The sequence below is a fragment of the Equus asinus genome, chromosome X (assembly GCF_041296235.1).
Source record: "Equus asinus isolate D_3611 breed Donkey chromosome X, EquAss-T2T_v2, whole genome shotgun sequence".
NCBI lineage: Eukaryota > Metazoa > Chordata > Mammalia > Perissodactyla > Equidae > Equus > Equus asinus.
The window spans coordinates 6,233,121-6,245,738 of NC_091820.1; positions in this window are offsets into that span (position 1 = coordinate 6,233,121).

Here is a 12,618-nt window from a genome sequence, read left to right on the forward strand (position 1 = left end):
AACTGGAACGCAACGGAGCCTTCCTGGAGTCCCTGAGTGAGATGCCCAGTAAGCACGTTGGCTACATAGCATGGTTTCCTTCTGCTTTGGGAGCAGTTCCAAACTCTGCAACCCGTCAAGGAAGCAGCAGCCAGCCCCTGCCCCACCCCTCCTTCCACTACCTAGGGGCCTAATTTCTCACTGCTCCCCAACACAGATGTGACCATTGGTTCCAGGGAATTCCACGTCTATGCCCATGTGCTCTTCCCTAGCTCTCTACCTGGCTCCTTGACTGCCTTAAACTCTGTCCAAGATGAAGTTAGGGAGCAACTGGAACCTTGCCCTCTGCTCGTGGGAGTGTGAACGGACACAACCACTGGGGAAAACTGTTTCTAGGTATCTACTAAAACTAACCACTCCTACTCCTGGATAAATATATACCCAACAAAAACATGTACTTAAGTCAGGTGTCGCTTAACAACAGAAATACATTCTGAGAAGTGTGTCATTAGGTTATTTTGTTGTTGTGAGAACATCACAGGGTGTACTTACACAAACCCGGATGGTATAGCCTACTACACACTTAGGCTATATGGTACTAATCTAATAGGACTACCATCATATATGTGGTCCATCATTGACCAAAACATCGTTACGTGGCACTGTACATATTTCCACCAAAAGACATGCACTTCACTATCCATAGCAACATTGTCCAAAGAACTCTAAAACTGGAAACACCAAAAATCCCAACAGTAATGGAATGGATGAATGAGGTATATTTATACATCAGAATATCGTGCAGCAATTAAAATGAACAGTTTGCACCCACATGAAGCAACATTGAACCATCTGACATCATGATGGGCTAAAGCAGCTGGACATAAAAGAGTATCATTCTATCACGTCAGATAGATGCTTCCCGCATTTTGCATCATTCAATGTATAGAAAGTACTGAAATGGGCAGAATTAATTCATGCCGTTCAAAGAGGTGAAGGTGGGTTTCGACTGGAAGGGGACGAGGGGAGGAGAGAGGGGGTTCCACGGTGCCAGGAATGTTCTTTTCTTGATCTGAGTGCTGATTAGACGGGTGGGCTCAGTTGTAAAGAGTGAGCAAGCTATACACTGAATGATACATACATACACTTTTCTGTCTGTATTCTTCAATCATTTTTTTTAACAAAGCTCTATCCATCCTCAAAAGTACAGCTCAAACCTCACCACTTCCATAAACCACAAAAGTATCCTACAGCGATCTTTCATTTTACCATCATTAAAAAAAAACCCTCATATTATTTCAAGCACATACATTTCATTGTATCAGTCAGAATTTAAACATGGCACTTTTTAAACCTCCCTCGGTGTTTGGCACAGAACTGGTCACAAAATACATATTTCATAAACTCTTTTAAACCAAGCCCATCTTTTCTGCTATTACTCAAAATTGCTCAAATGGCAAAGACAGGTATTATCTCATACTTTCTGTGAATTTCCAAACAGCTGAGTTCAGTTAAGCACACATTTCCTTGCACATATAAAAATGGAAAACATGGCAACAAAAAAGACGTTGGAATTTTCCATCCACACAGCTGTTGCTACACAGCGTCTGTGGTGTAACCTTCTCTTAATGGAACTCACTCCCACAATCCCACACAAGAGAAATGATTTCATTCCATTGCAGTCCCATCACTGTACTGGGCAAAGGTGTCAGAAATAATCAGAGAAAGAAGAAAAGACTCCCCCCCAAAATGTGATGAGAAGTATGAAAACTGTTACAGTGAACTAGATCCAGAATTTGAAAATTCATGGTAAATCCTATTTTTGCGAGTTTCCAAATGACAACTGAGTAATTAGTATTCTTATTCTTTCATTCATAAATTAGGGAACAGAGGACAAGAAAAGTATGAATCCATAGTGGCGGGAGTCATGGATAGGCGCCCTCGCAGTGGCCTGAGTGCGTAGTAGGAAGGATTTTCGTTGACAAATGCTGCCGACAATTTAGATCAATTAGTGAGGAACTCTTTCCTTTATGGCATGTGCCTCAATTCTCCTTTCCTTCCAACCAAATGCTTGCCACAAATGCTTGGCCTCTCAAAATGTTCTTATATTTGCTGGGTTTCATCAGCCCTGCAGAAAGAGGGGAAAAGTAATCTCTGATTTGAAGAAATGAGAAAAAGACAGGAGACAGCGGATTTCCTTAGAACTTTCACCTCTGCTCTAAATAAATGGTTACAAATAATCTCCCCATTCCTATAGTTTCATAGGGGAAGTTCGGTGCCATTGGATAGGGGTGGTCTGACATATTTACAAACACCCAGAGGGAAAGCAGAATAGACCATCAAGCAACTGTCTTCCTCAGAAAGACTCTTATCAAACTTCCACAGAGCCACGAGTGCTCCATATCAGTATGGAATCCACGAAATCCAAGAACCTGTCCAGGTAAAGCTGTTGGCAGCACTGCATGTTAGGTTGACCTATGACTTTTCACTTGGTAGCAGCTACAAAATTCTTTACTCTTGAGCTAAAGAACTTTCCAGAAATAGTCAAATTTATCATCTCAGTTCTAGAGAGTGGACTAAAGGCAAAAACTTAGTCACATAGTCACTCCCTCTCTCTCTCCGTGCCTCTCTCTCTCTCTCTGGCTCTCTCTCCCCTCCCTGTCTCTCTGTCTCTGTCTGTTTCCCTCTCCCTCTCCTTGTCAGATATTTGCTAGGTCAGGCAACCCCAGAAGTATTACCCTGTGGACCCTGAGGGAGGAGGGACTGACTCTGCCCAGCGCTTCATGCCACACACGACCCTCTCCCTTATCCAACAGTCTTGGTCTGCTGTTCAACAAGCTCTAAGTCTTGGATCAGGTATTTCCCTTTAAACAAATGCCCAATCCCACCCAACCTGGAATCTTCTTTCAGCCCAGCAACTCCACTCCTAAGTCTCTAGCCAAGAAAACTGAAAGCATATGTCCACACAAAAACTCGTACACGAATATTCATAGCAGCACTATTCATAACAGCCAAAACGTGGACACAACACAAACATCTATCAACTGATAAATAAACGGATAACAAAATGTGGCTATCCATCCAATGGGCTATTTTTCAGCCATAGAAAGGAATGAAGTATTGATTCATGTTGCTGCATGGATGACCCTTGAAAACACATGCTAAGGAAAAGAGGGCAAGTAGAAAAGCGACATGTTACATGATTCCATTTATTTGAAATATTCAGAATAGGTAAATCTAGAGACAGAAAGTATCTTAATAGTTGCCAGGGGCTGGAGGCAGAGGGAAACGGGAAGTGACTACTAATGGGTGTGGGGTTTCTTTTGGAGGGTGATGAAAATGTTCTAAAATTAAGAGTAGTGATAGTTGTGTAACGTTTAAATATACTAAAACCACTGAACTGCACATTGGAGAAGAATGCATTTTCTGGTAGGTGACTTATATCTCAATTTTAAAAACCTCCACTCAGACAGCTCCTCTGCTGTAAGTTTTCTGAAACTTGCCATCCTACCCCACCCTCCCAAGGCAGGACTAGGAAGTGAGGTGCCCTCTTCACATCTCTTGGGGCCATCTCTTTCCCAGAAATTATTGGCTTACTTTCTCTGCCTCTCCCAACCAGATACTAGTTCCCTGAGGGTGAAGGCTGTTATCATTTTCTTGGACCGTCAGCCAGAGAAGGCACTCCGTATGCACGTGGACAAGGGAACATTTGGACTAGAAGTCTGTTCATTATATTTTGAGCAAAGGTGCGTGACTTTGGTGTGAACCCTTAGAGCCTCCAAAATGTGGATTCTCCCATGTGGGCTTAATCACGAGGCATTCCCTTGGAGATCTGACTCATCAGGCTTAGAACTGCCTGGCAAGTCACATTTACTGACGCGTTTCCTCCACAAAGCTGGAGACTTGACTGTCAGTGTATTTTGCTACATTTACAATGAAACAGGTCCTGGGACTCTGTAAGTCTTTTGTGCAGCATTTGTTAAGAAGATACCAAAGCAAACTACTGGCAATTCAGATGCAAGACCAGAGATGTGACTGTGTAGGCGGCAGGTGATTCAGGGGAAGGCGGGACTGTAGGAACTTCTCAGGCTCCCTTCTGTCATCAACCGCATGGCCACAGGGAACAGGAGGAGTTGCCTAGACCTGCAGAGGCCACACATCCTTCCATACCTGGGAGGCCCATACCAGGCTGCCCTGACCAAAAAATCTATATAAGCCGGCTTGAGGGTGTCAAAACCTCCCCCTTCCCCAAAAGAGATCCCCTTGCTTGCCACTGTACCTTAAATTAATCGACAAGACATCAAGTGCCCTTCGGTTAAGACATTTTTTCCCTAAATATTCATTTCCAAATGCTTGTTTTGCTGCCAGTGGTTCCACATTGAGCCATCAGCCATGAACACTCAAGGTGTCTCTCCACCCTTATCTTCAACTGTTTCTCCCACCCTGCCCATTCACCCTCATCAGCCATGTCTGCCTATTCATTGGCCAAACCAGCACATTCCTATCTAGGGCTTTGCTCTTGCGTTCTCTCTGCCTAGAACATGCTCCCTCCCTCCAGCCACAGAGCCAACACCCTCCCTCCATTCAGATCTCTGCTTCAATAGTGCCTTCTCCAGGAGACCTTCTCCAGCCAACTCTACGAAACACCTCCATCCATCTCTCGTCTTTCTTCATAGCACCTTTGGCTGTCTGACTAGCGCACATTTGGTTTGGGGTGGTAGGGGCTCAGGGGTTTTTCTGCTTTGGCTGTAAACCACTGGAATGTGCACTTCTTCAGAACAAAGGCTGTGTCTGATTTCATCACTATGGGGTCTCCTATCACATTGCAGGTCCCCAATAAAAATTAGGTGAAGGAAAGAATGAGTAAAAATTTGATTAACAGACTTAGAAATAACACAGCAGATCCTGTTCCCAGAGACCTAAGTAGAATTATAACATCCACAATTATAGCCTAACTGTATGTATCAGGTGTTTTTGTAATTCTCTGAGTGTTATATATGGGCATCAATTAGACTTCATTTAGTTATAACCGAAATAAACAACAGAAATCTCTTCTTCAATTGACTTACACACTCAAGGGAATTCACTGGAGAGGTCGGGCAGTAAGGCTAATGAGAGGCAGGACTTGAATCTGGACTCAAAAAACCAACATGACTGGGAATTGGTTTTTCTCCTTGGTTTTCAGTGCTGCCCAGTCAGCCTGAGTTTCACTTCTACACCAAACCTCTGTCATGGACCCCGATGGGCGTCAGTCATTCAGACTGCTTCCTCATTCAAGTCCAACAGTGAAAAGAGTCTTTTCTGGCAGCACTCAACAATGAGAAAGGCTTCCCTTTCCCAGAAGCCCTTGCATCCCATTGGCTCTGTCATATGTGCCAATCCCTGGATACATCACTGGCACCAGAAGGGATGGAAGGATCCGGCCCACTCACATGTCAGATACAAAAATGGTGGAAGGGTACATTCCTCAAGAGGAAATCCGGGTTCTGTCAAGCAGATAAGTGAGAAATCACTGCTGGAAGATAAACCACAAATGTCCAGTGGATCATATATACATAACGATTTAAAATGTTAAAAACCTAAAGTCAATGTTAAATAAAGAGTAAAATTTTACTTCTCTAAAACCATTTTTTACCTCAAATTGTAGCTTCCTCAATTTTTAAGGGCAATAGAAATTTTTTATATCTTGATTGTGGTCACAGTTACATGACTTTAAATAGGTCAAAATTCAGAAAACTATTTAGCAAAGCCTATAGACTTTAGGTAAAGAACTAGATAATAAATATTTTGACTTGGCAGACCAACACTGTTACAACTACTCAAGCCTGCCATTGTCGCATGAAAGCAGCTATAGACAATATATAAATGAATAGGAGTGGCTGTGTTCCAATAAAACTTTATTTACAAAAACAAGCAGTGGGCCAGATTGGACCCATAGCTATATGTGTTTTGAAGACTCCTGAACTACACACTGGAAAAAGAATGAATTGTACTATATGTAAATTATACCACAAAGAAAAAAAAAAAAGACAAAGCAGAGAAAAAATATACTCAAAGAAAAACCCTGTAGTTTCTTCAATTTATTTGAAGTGGGATTTCACCAAGAGAATGGAGGTATTTTATTGTTTGGAAGAGGGATTTGCTGACAATAATTGTGCAACAGATGAGCTGGAAGGTTTACAGAAAGTTAAACAGGGAATTTTAAACTTAACTTTTGAGGATTATTTTATCGACTCACTTGAAAAATTCACCAGGAAGTCGAGGACCTTACCCCGTCCTTGACAAAGCCACCTGCAGCTGGCTCTGCCCCATCGTCAACACTCTAGCACTGAGCTGGTTTGGTTTGGTTTGGTTTACTGGGGTGACTTTAAGATCAGCACCCTGCACTTCCAGTTCTTTATTGTTTGCTTCTTTTACGGCAAAGCAGTCTTTATCGGACACAGACCATAAATAACAGCCAGTCATTTCTTCCCCTTCTCTAAATAATGACACAAACAAAGCATCTCTGAGGCTCTTAGCCCACCAAAATTGAAAGAGAAGTCAAACGATTAGGAGCCAGAAAGTGAACACTCTCAAGAAAAAGAGAAAATTTTAAAGCAGGAGAGTTCAAAATCAGCTCTCATCAGCTGGCATTCAAACACCCAAATTTGATGCAGGCAAAGTGATGTGGGGGTGTTACCGTACCTTGGAAATGCAGGTTGTATAACAGATATACGATCAGCCTCTAGCATCTGGGTTTTTAAAGATGTAGAATAGATAAAGAATCAAAGTGTTTGTCTCTTCTTTCAGTAGAAGAAATCCAGTTTTAAATCAAAGGTAGTAATGTGCAGATCAGCTGGAATTTTCCATGAAGATGTTCCTTCCTCCGCACAAATATCAAGCCTGCAGGGGATGTATATTAATGGGCAGATGCTGTCTAGGCATGGCTCCAGAAAGACAAATAAGACATGAGCTGCCCTTAAGCAGCTGAGAGTCCAATTAGGAAGACAGACGTACACACAGATATTTAAGAAAATGTGTCGTTTTATAAAAGAGTCTCTCTAAATACTTTAGCAACTCCAGGCCAATTTAACTTATAAGAGGTGATGTTAAATGTGGAAGCAATATCATTGCCCTTTGAAGCAATACTACTAAGAAAATATGATCAAAAGAGTCATGCAAGGGAAAAAAAATTGACACGTAACTCATTTTCTCCTTCTCCTGAGTCTTGTGCTACCACGGATAGGGGTGCAGAATTCTCTTTCTTTAAAAAAAAAATTGCCAATAAAAGAGAATGTTTATTTTTGCTCAGTTTTTTTGTGTATGTTTGTTTTGTTTTGTTTTGTTTTTGCCAAGTAACTTGAGGTTAATGTTACTAAGAGGGATTAGGAGTAAAATAAAGCAAAAACCAACCATCAGAGTTAATTTTAGTAACAATCTTGGTCTTAGTAATCATCAGAACATTTTAAAGACAGAATTGTGATATGGTTGAAACAACCAACAGAGAGATAAATTTAAGTTGAAAACATAAAGTCACTTTTTCCATTGAGTCATTTCCTACAATCAGGCATAAATATCCCCAACACTCTTTGCCCTAGACATAAAATGGATAAGTTGAGAATAGCTCCTACAATTGATTAGACTTGCTGTCAGTTAATTTTGGGATGTGAAACCTTATATAAAGCGTTCTCAGACTGTAAGGCTATCTCAGAAGGATCACAAAGGACTCGTCTCAATGCGGATTCCCAGGCACCAGCCCTCAGAGAGTTTGGGTCAGGAGACTAACATGGGACCAGGAATTTGTTCATTCATTCAACAAACTGTATCATACTCCTACTATAGCCAGGGGGGGACCGAGAGCTTCAGAAGCAGTAATCTGCCTGTGTAACCAATGCTTCGGGTGATGCTTACCCTGGAGGTTCCCAAACCTCACCACCATTGACTCTTCAGAACTCCCTTCATAAGCCAAGAATAATTGGGTTTGGACCCAGGTCCGACATAGGATACTGGCAAGAAATGTACTGCATGCTATCTAGCTCATTTGTAATCATTCAATGAGCAAATCAAAATTTTCAAGAGAAGAGGGTACATTTCTAGTTAAATTTCATCAATTCCATGGTTGCTTTTCCATTAACTGTGTCACCGAGATGTTTATTTCCTTAAAACGACAGCTAATCCCACTTATCTGAAGCTATCAGTTTTCCCAAGTCGGCAGGATAACTCTATCAGTGTTTCCTTTTCTTTGCAAAGTAGAATCTCACACATTCAACATGAGGCATTTATAAGGCCCCTGTCACTCGGCTCATCCATTTGTCTTTCGACAAATGAAGGAATCTCAGACCCAAATACACAGAAGGAAATAGGACTTACATGCAATCACATAACTGTATTATTTATTGAGTCCATGTATGCAAAAAACTATTTTGCAGCTAGCCATTAATTAATTGTGGGCCATTTGATTTTGCAACGACAATCACACTATGTATATATTGCTTATTTCTAAGTAAGGGATACTGGTGTGCCGAAATAAGCTGGCTGAATGGGAGATTTGGCAGTTGTCTAGTCCAGAGGTTAGCAAATTACAGCCTGCCGCTTGTTTTTGTTAAAAGAAAGAAAAAAAAGAATGTTTTATTGGAACACAGACACAGCCGTTCATTTAGGTATTGTTTATGGTCGCTTTCTGGCTACAACAGCAGAGTTAAGTAGTTGCCACAGAAACCATACGGTCCTCAAAACCTAAAATATTTACTATCTGCCTCTTTTCAGAAAAAGTTTACCAACCCCTGATCTTGTCAACTGAGATCATCAAAGTTAGAACTCAGCCACAAAAGGGCCAGACAGATGAAAATGCAAGCTGTTGACGATACAGCCATACAAACCTAGACAAATGTGGAAGGAGTTGCTTATGCATAAAAGCAATAGAAGAAATCACAGAGAAAAGATCTATAGACTTTACTATATTTAATTTCAAATATTTTTAATTTAAAATTAAAAGGAAAAACATAGCAAAAAAAACTACAAAGAGGTTAATATGCTCAACATCTAAAGAACTCTCAGGAATCTATAGGCAAGCCACTGCCAACTCAATAAAGCAAAAGCAAAAGGAGTGGATACAAATTGCCACTTTATGAACAGGAAATAGACAAAGCTGGCAAAGATGTGAAAAGATGCTCAACTTAACTAGTAACCTGAGAAATTTAAAGTATAATGAAATACTATTTCAGATTGGCAAAAATTGAGTGAAACATCGAGCAGTCTCAAGTCTTAGTGAAGACAGCGGACGAGGTACCCTTAAGCCCTCATGTGGGAGGGCATTTTGAAAGGCAATTGGCAACATCTATTAAAATTTTAAATACACATGACCTTTGACCCTACAATTAAAATTCTTGCTGTTCACCCTAGTGAAATACTTTCACTTGTTCATAAGACTGTCCATGAAAGAAACCCTGGAAGGGCTGTGCTACAGAAACTGCACAGCAGAGATACAGGATGAAGCAGAAGTGAACGCATTGATGTTGAAAACACTCCAAGATTATTGTTGCCCAAAAGAAGCAACTTGTGAAACAATATATAGATGAAGATACCATTGAGTTTTAAAAAATCATATTTTCAACTTGTTATGGATTGAATTGTGTCCCCACAAAGAAGACAGGTTGAAGTCCTAACCCCCATTACCTCAGAATGGGACCTTATTTGGAAATAGGGCCTTTACCAAGGTAATCAAGTTAAATTCAGCTCATTGGGTGGGCCCTAATCCAGTATGACTGGTGTCCTTATAAAAAGGGAGGATTTAGACAAAGAGACAGATGCACACAGAGGGAAGATGATGTGAAGGCGGCCGTGTGACTGGAGTGATGCATCTACAAGCCAAGGAACATCAAAGAATGACAGCAAACCACAGAAGCTGGAAGAGGCAGGAAGGACCCTCCCCCAGAGCCTTCAGAGGGAGCGTGGCCCTGCCAACACCATGAGTTCAGACTGCGGGCCTCCAGAACTGCGAGACAATAAATGTCTGCTGTTTTAAGCCAGCCAGATTTGAGTACTTTGTTACAGCAGCCCTGGGAAAGTAATCTACAATCCATCAATTCTCCCCAAAAACACCTAGTCATTTCTGGAGGATTTGTATACATAAGCACTCAACTATGTAAATACACAGAAAATGCTTGAGAAGGCTATACCCCAACCAGTAATGGGCACCTCTAGGAGGAATCTGCAGGTGATACATGAGGTGGACCATATCTTTCCATAGATTATTTGAAAATCCAGCAGCCAATATGTATGAATGTAGTACTTGTTTCAGTGAAAAATTCTTTTTTTAAAGTGAAATGGTGAAGGGCATGGCCAGTGCACCTCCTTTCTCCTGCATCCGCCATTGACTGGTCCTGCAGGTTTGCTTTGGGACCAAGCTGGGTCCACTGGGTCTGATGGAATCCCTCCCTGTCGGCGCAGCTACAGACCTAAGCCTCGGACATGCTGGCCGCCACGTCCACTGCTCGGCAGGAGAAGCAGCACCCATGGAGGAGAACAAAACCGGTCTCTAAAGGGAAGCAGAAGTGACCCACGGGGCACCTCTGTGAGCAACGGTGGCCTCGGAATCCCTCTTTCCAGCTGCTCCAGAAACCAGCTACCCCTCTGTCCTCACTCACTTGAGCCAATGCTCTTTGTGACCAATGCAACTTAGACCTGAGTCTCTGTCACTTACACTCAAAATAGCCCTACACAGAAAGGAACAGACAAACATAAGAGAACAAATACACACAATTCTAAACATCTGGGGGAAAATGCTCAACCTTTTTAGTAATCAGAGGAATACAAATTCTTTTGAAATGGGATGTCTTTTTTTTTTAATTCAGTGGCATCTACACCATGCGTGTGTCCCCTGAACAAAAACTCTCAACCTCAGGGTGATGGAACAATAAGTATATTTTATCCTTTTTTCATACTTTTCTGTATTTGCTAAATTCTTACCAACAAGATTCTTTTACTTATATATTAAAAAATTAATTTTCCTTTTCCATTTTTTTTTTTTTTAAGAAAAACTCCTAAGAAATCAACTGTGAAACATTTAGGACCTAGACCTTTTTTTTTTTTTTTTTTTTTGCTGAGGAAGATTCGCCCTGAGCTAACATCTGTGCCAATCTTCCTCTATTTTGTATGTGGGTTGCCACCACAACATGGGTGATGAGTGGTGTAGGTCTGCGCCCAGGATCCAAACCCATGAACCAGGGCCACCAAAGTGGAGCACACTGAACTTAATCACTACACCACAGGGCAGGCCCCAAAGATATTTTCAAAGAATTCCAAGTATTTGATCACTCACAGGGAGAAAATGAGCAAAGGCTCCAGGGTGACTTTATGGTGTAGAACACAGTACTATGTTTAGCCTCTTGGCACCCCTTAAATATCACAGTTATTACTAATCTGGATTTGATAGGCATGCCATTACCATGATTATGTCATAGACTTAGAGCACTTTAATGTATCAGATCCTGATAACTAGTGTGGTATCATGTAGTATTGCTCACCAACATCCCAGGACCCCCCCCCACCACGGAAGAATGAAACAGCCCCATCCAACGGAACTCTGGTGTGGCCATGTGACTTGTTTCCACAAATGAAGGTGAGAAAAGATGATGTTTCAGGGGGATGCTTTACAATGCAGTTGTTGTTTTTCCCCATCTCCCCATCTGCTCTGTCCCCAAGTGACTACAATGAGCCAACTTACAGTGACCTGTAGCAAGAGCAAGAAATAAGCTTCCTTTTAAGTCACTGGGTCTGTTTTGTTACTGCACCATTACACAGCCTGTCCTCACTAATGCAGTGGGAACCCAGGAAAAGACACCATGAAGGATCTTTGGAAAGAAAAGGGAGATTGCACATACTGGATTGCAAAATGTATTTTAACTATTTGACCTACTGTTCTAGTCTCCTGCTATTTTTACACACTGTAATTATTCTTGATATTTTACTAACTTAGCAAAAGGTTCTAGTGCTTTTTGAGCCTGATTAACAAGCAAGCTAAGGGAAAATCTTGACTGGATCAGAAGCTTTAACATTCCTAGCATGCTCACACGATGCACTAAATTACACTGCCATCATCATAATCAAGCACAAACAAGGCCACATCTCTGTAATACATTATCCAACCCGTGATTCCCTCCACCCCCCAGTCTCAGAAGTAGAAGAGAATGTAATGGGAACCACACAGCAGCTCTTAGTAATTTTCCCCCAGATGTGTTTTTACTCCACTTCTAAGGATGAGTTTAGAATGACGATTTCTGCCTCATGGAAGCTAACTTAAACCATTTCATTTGATTCAGGCTCAGCTTGTGAAGTGTGCCTATCAGAGGAGGAAATGCCTTTGTGTTGCATCAGGGGTACGCAAATATAAAGAAATAGTTCCTCAAATGACAGTAAAGGAAGAACGTTTTCAATATAAATTGATGGTAACCATCTTCAGTGACCCTGTGCATGAAAGGAATGCAGGAAAGAGTAAAATTACACTTAAAAAGTAGCTTGAGAGCATCATCATGGAGAGCCAAATAGCTTCTCCTGAGCTCAAGTACCTTACAATGGAGCAAAGCATGCACACACACAAGCTGACAAGCCGTCTCAAATGGAGCACTGTGCACACGCCCAGCCACACACACACAGAGACAT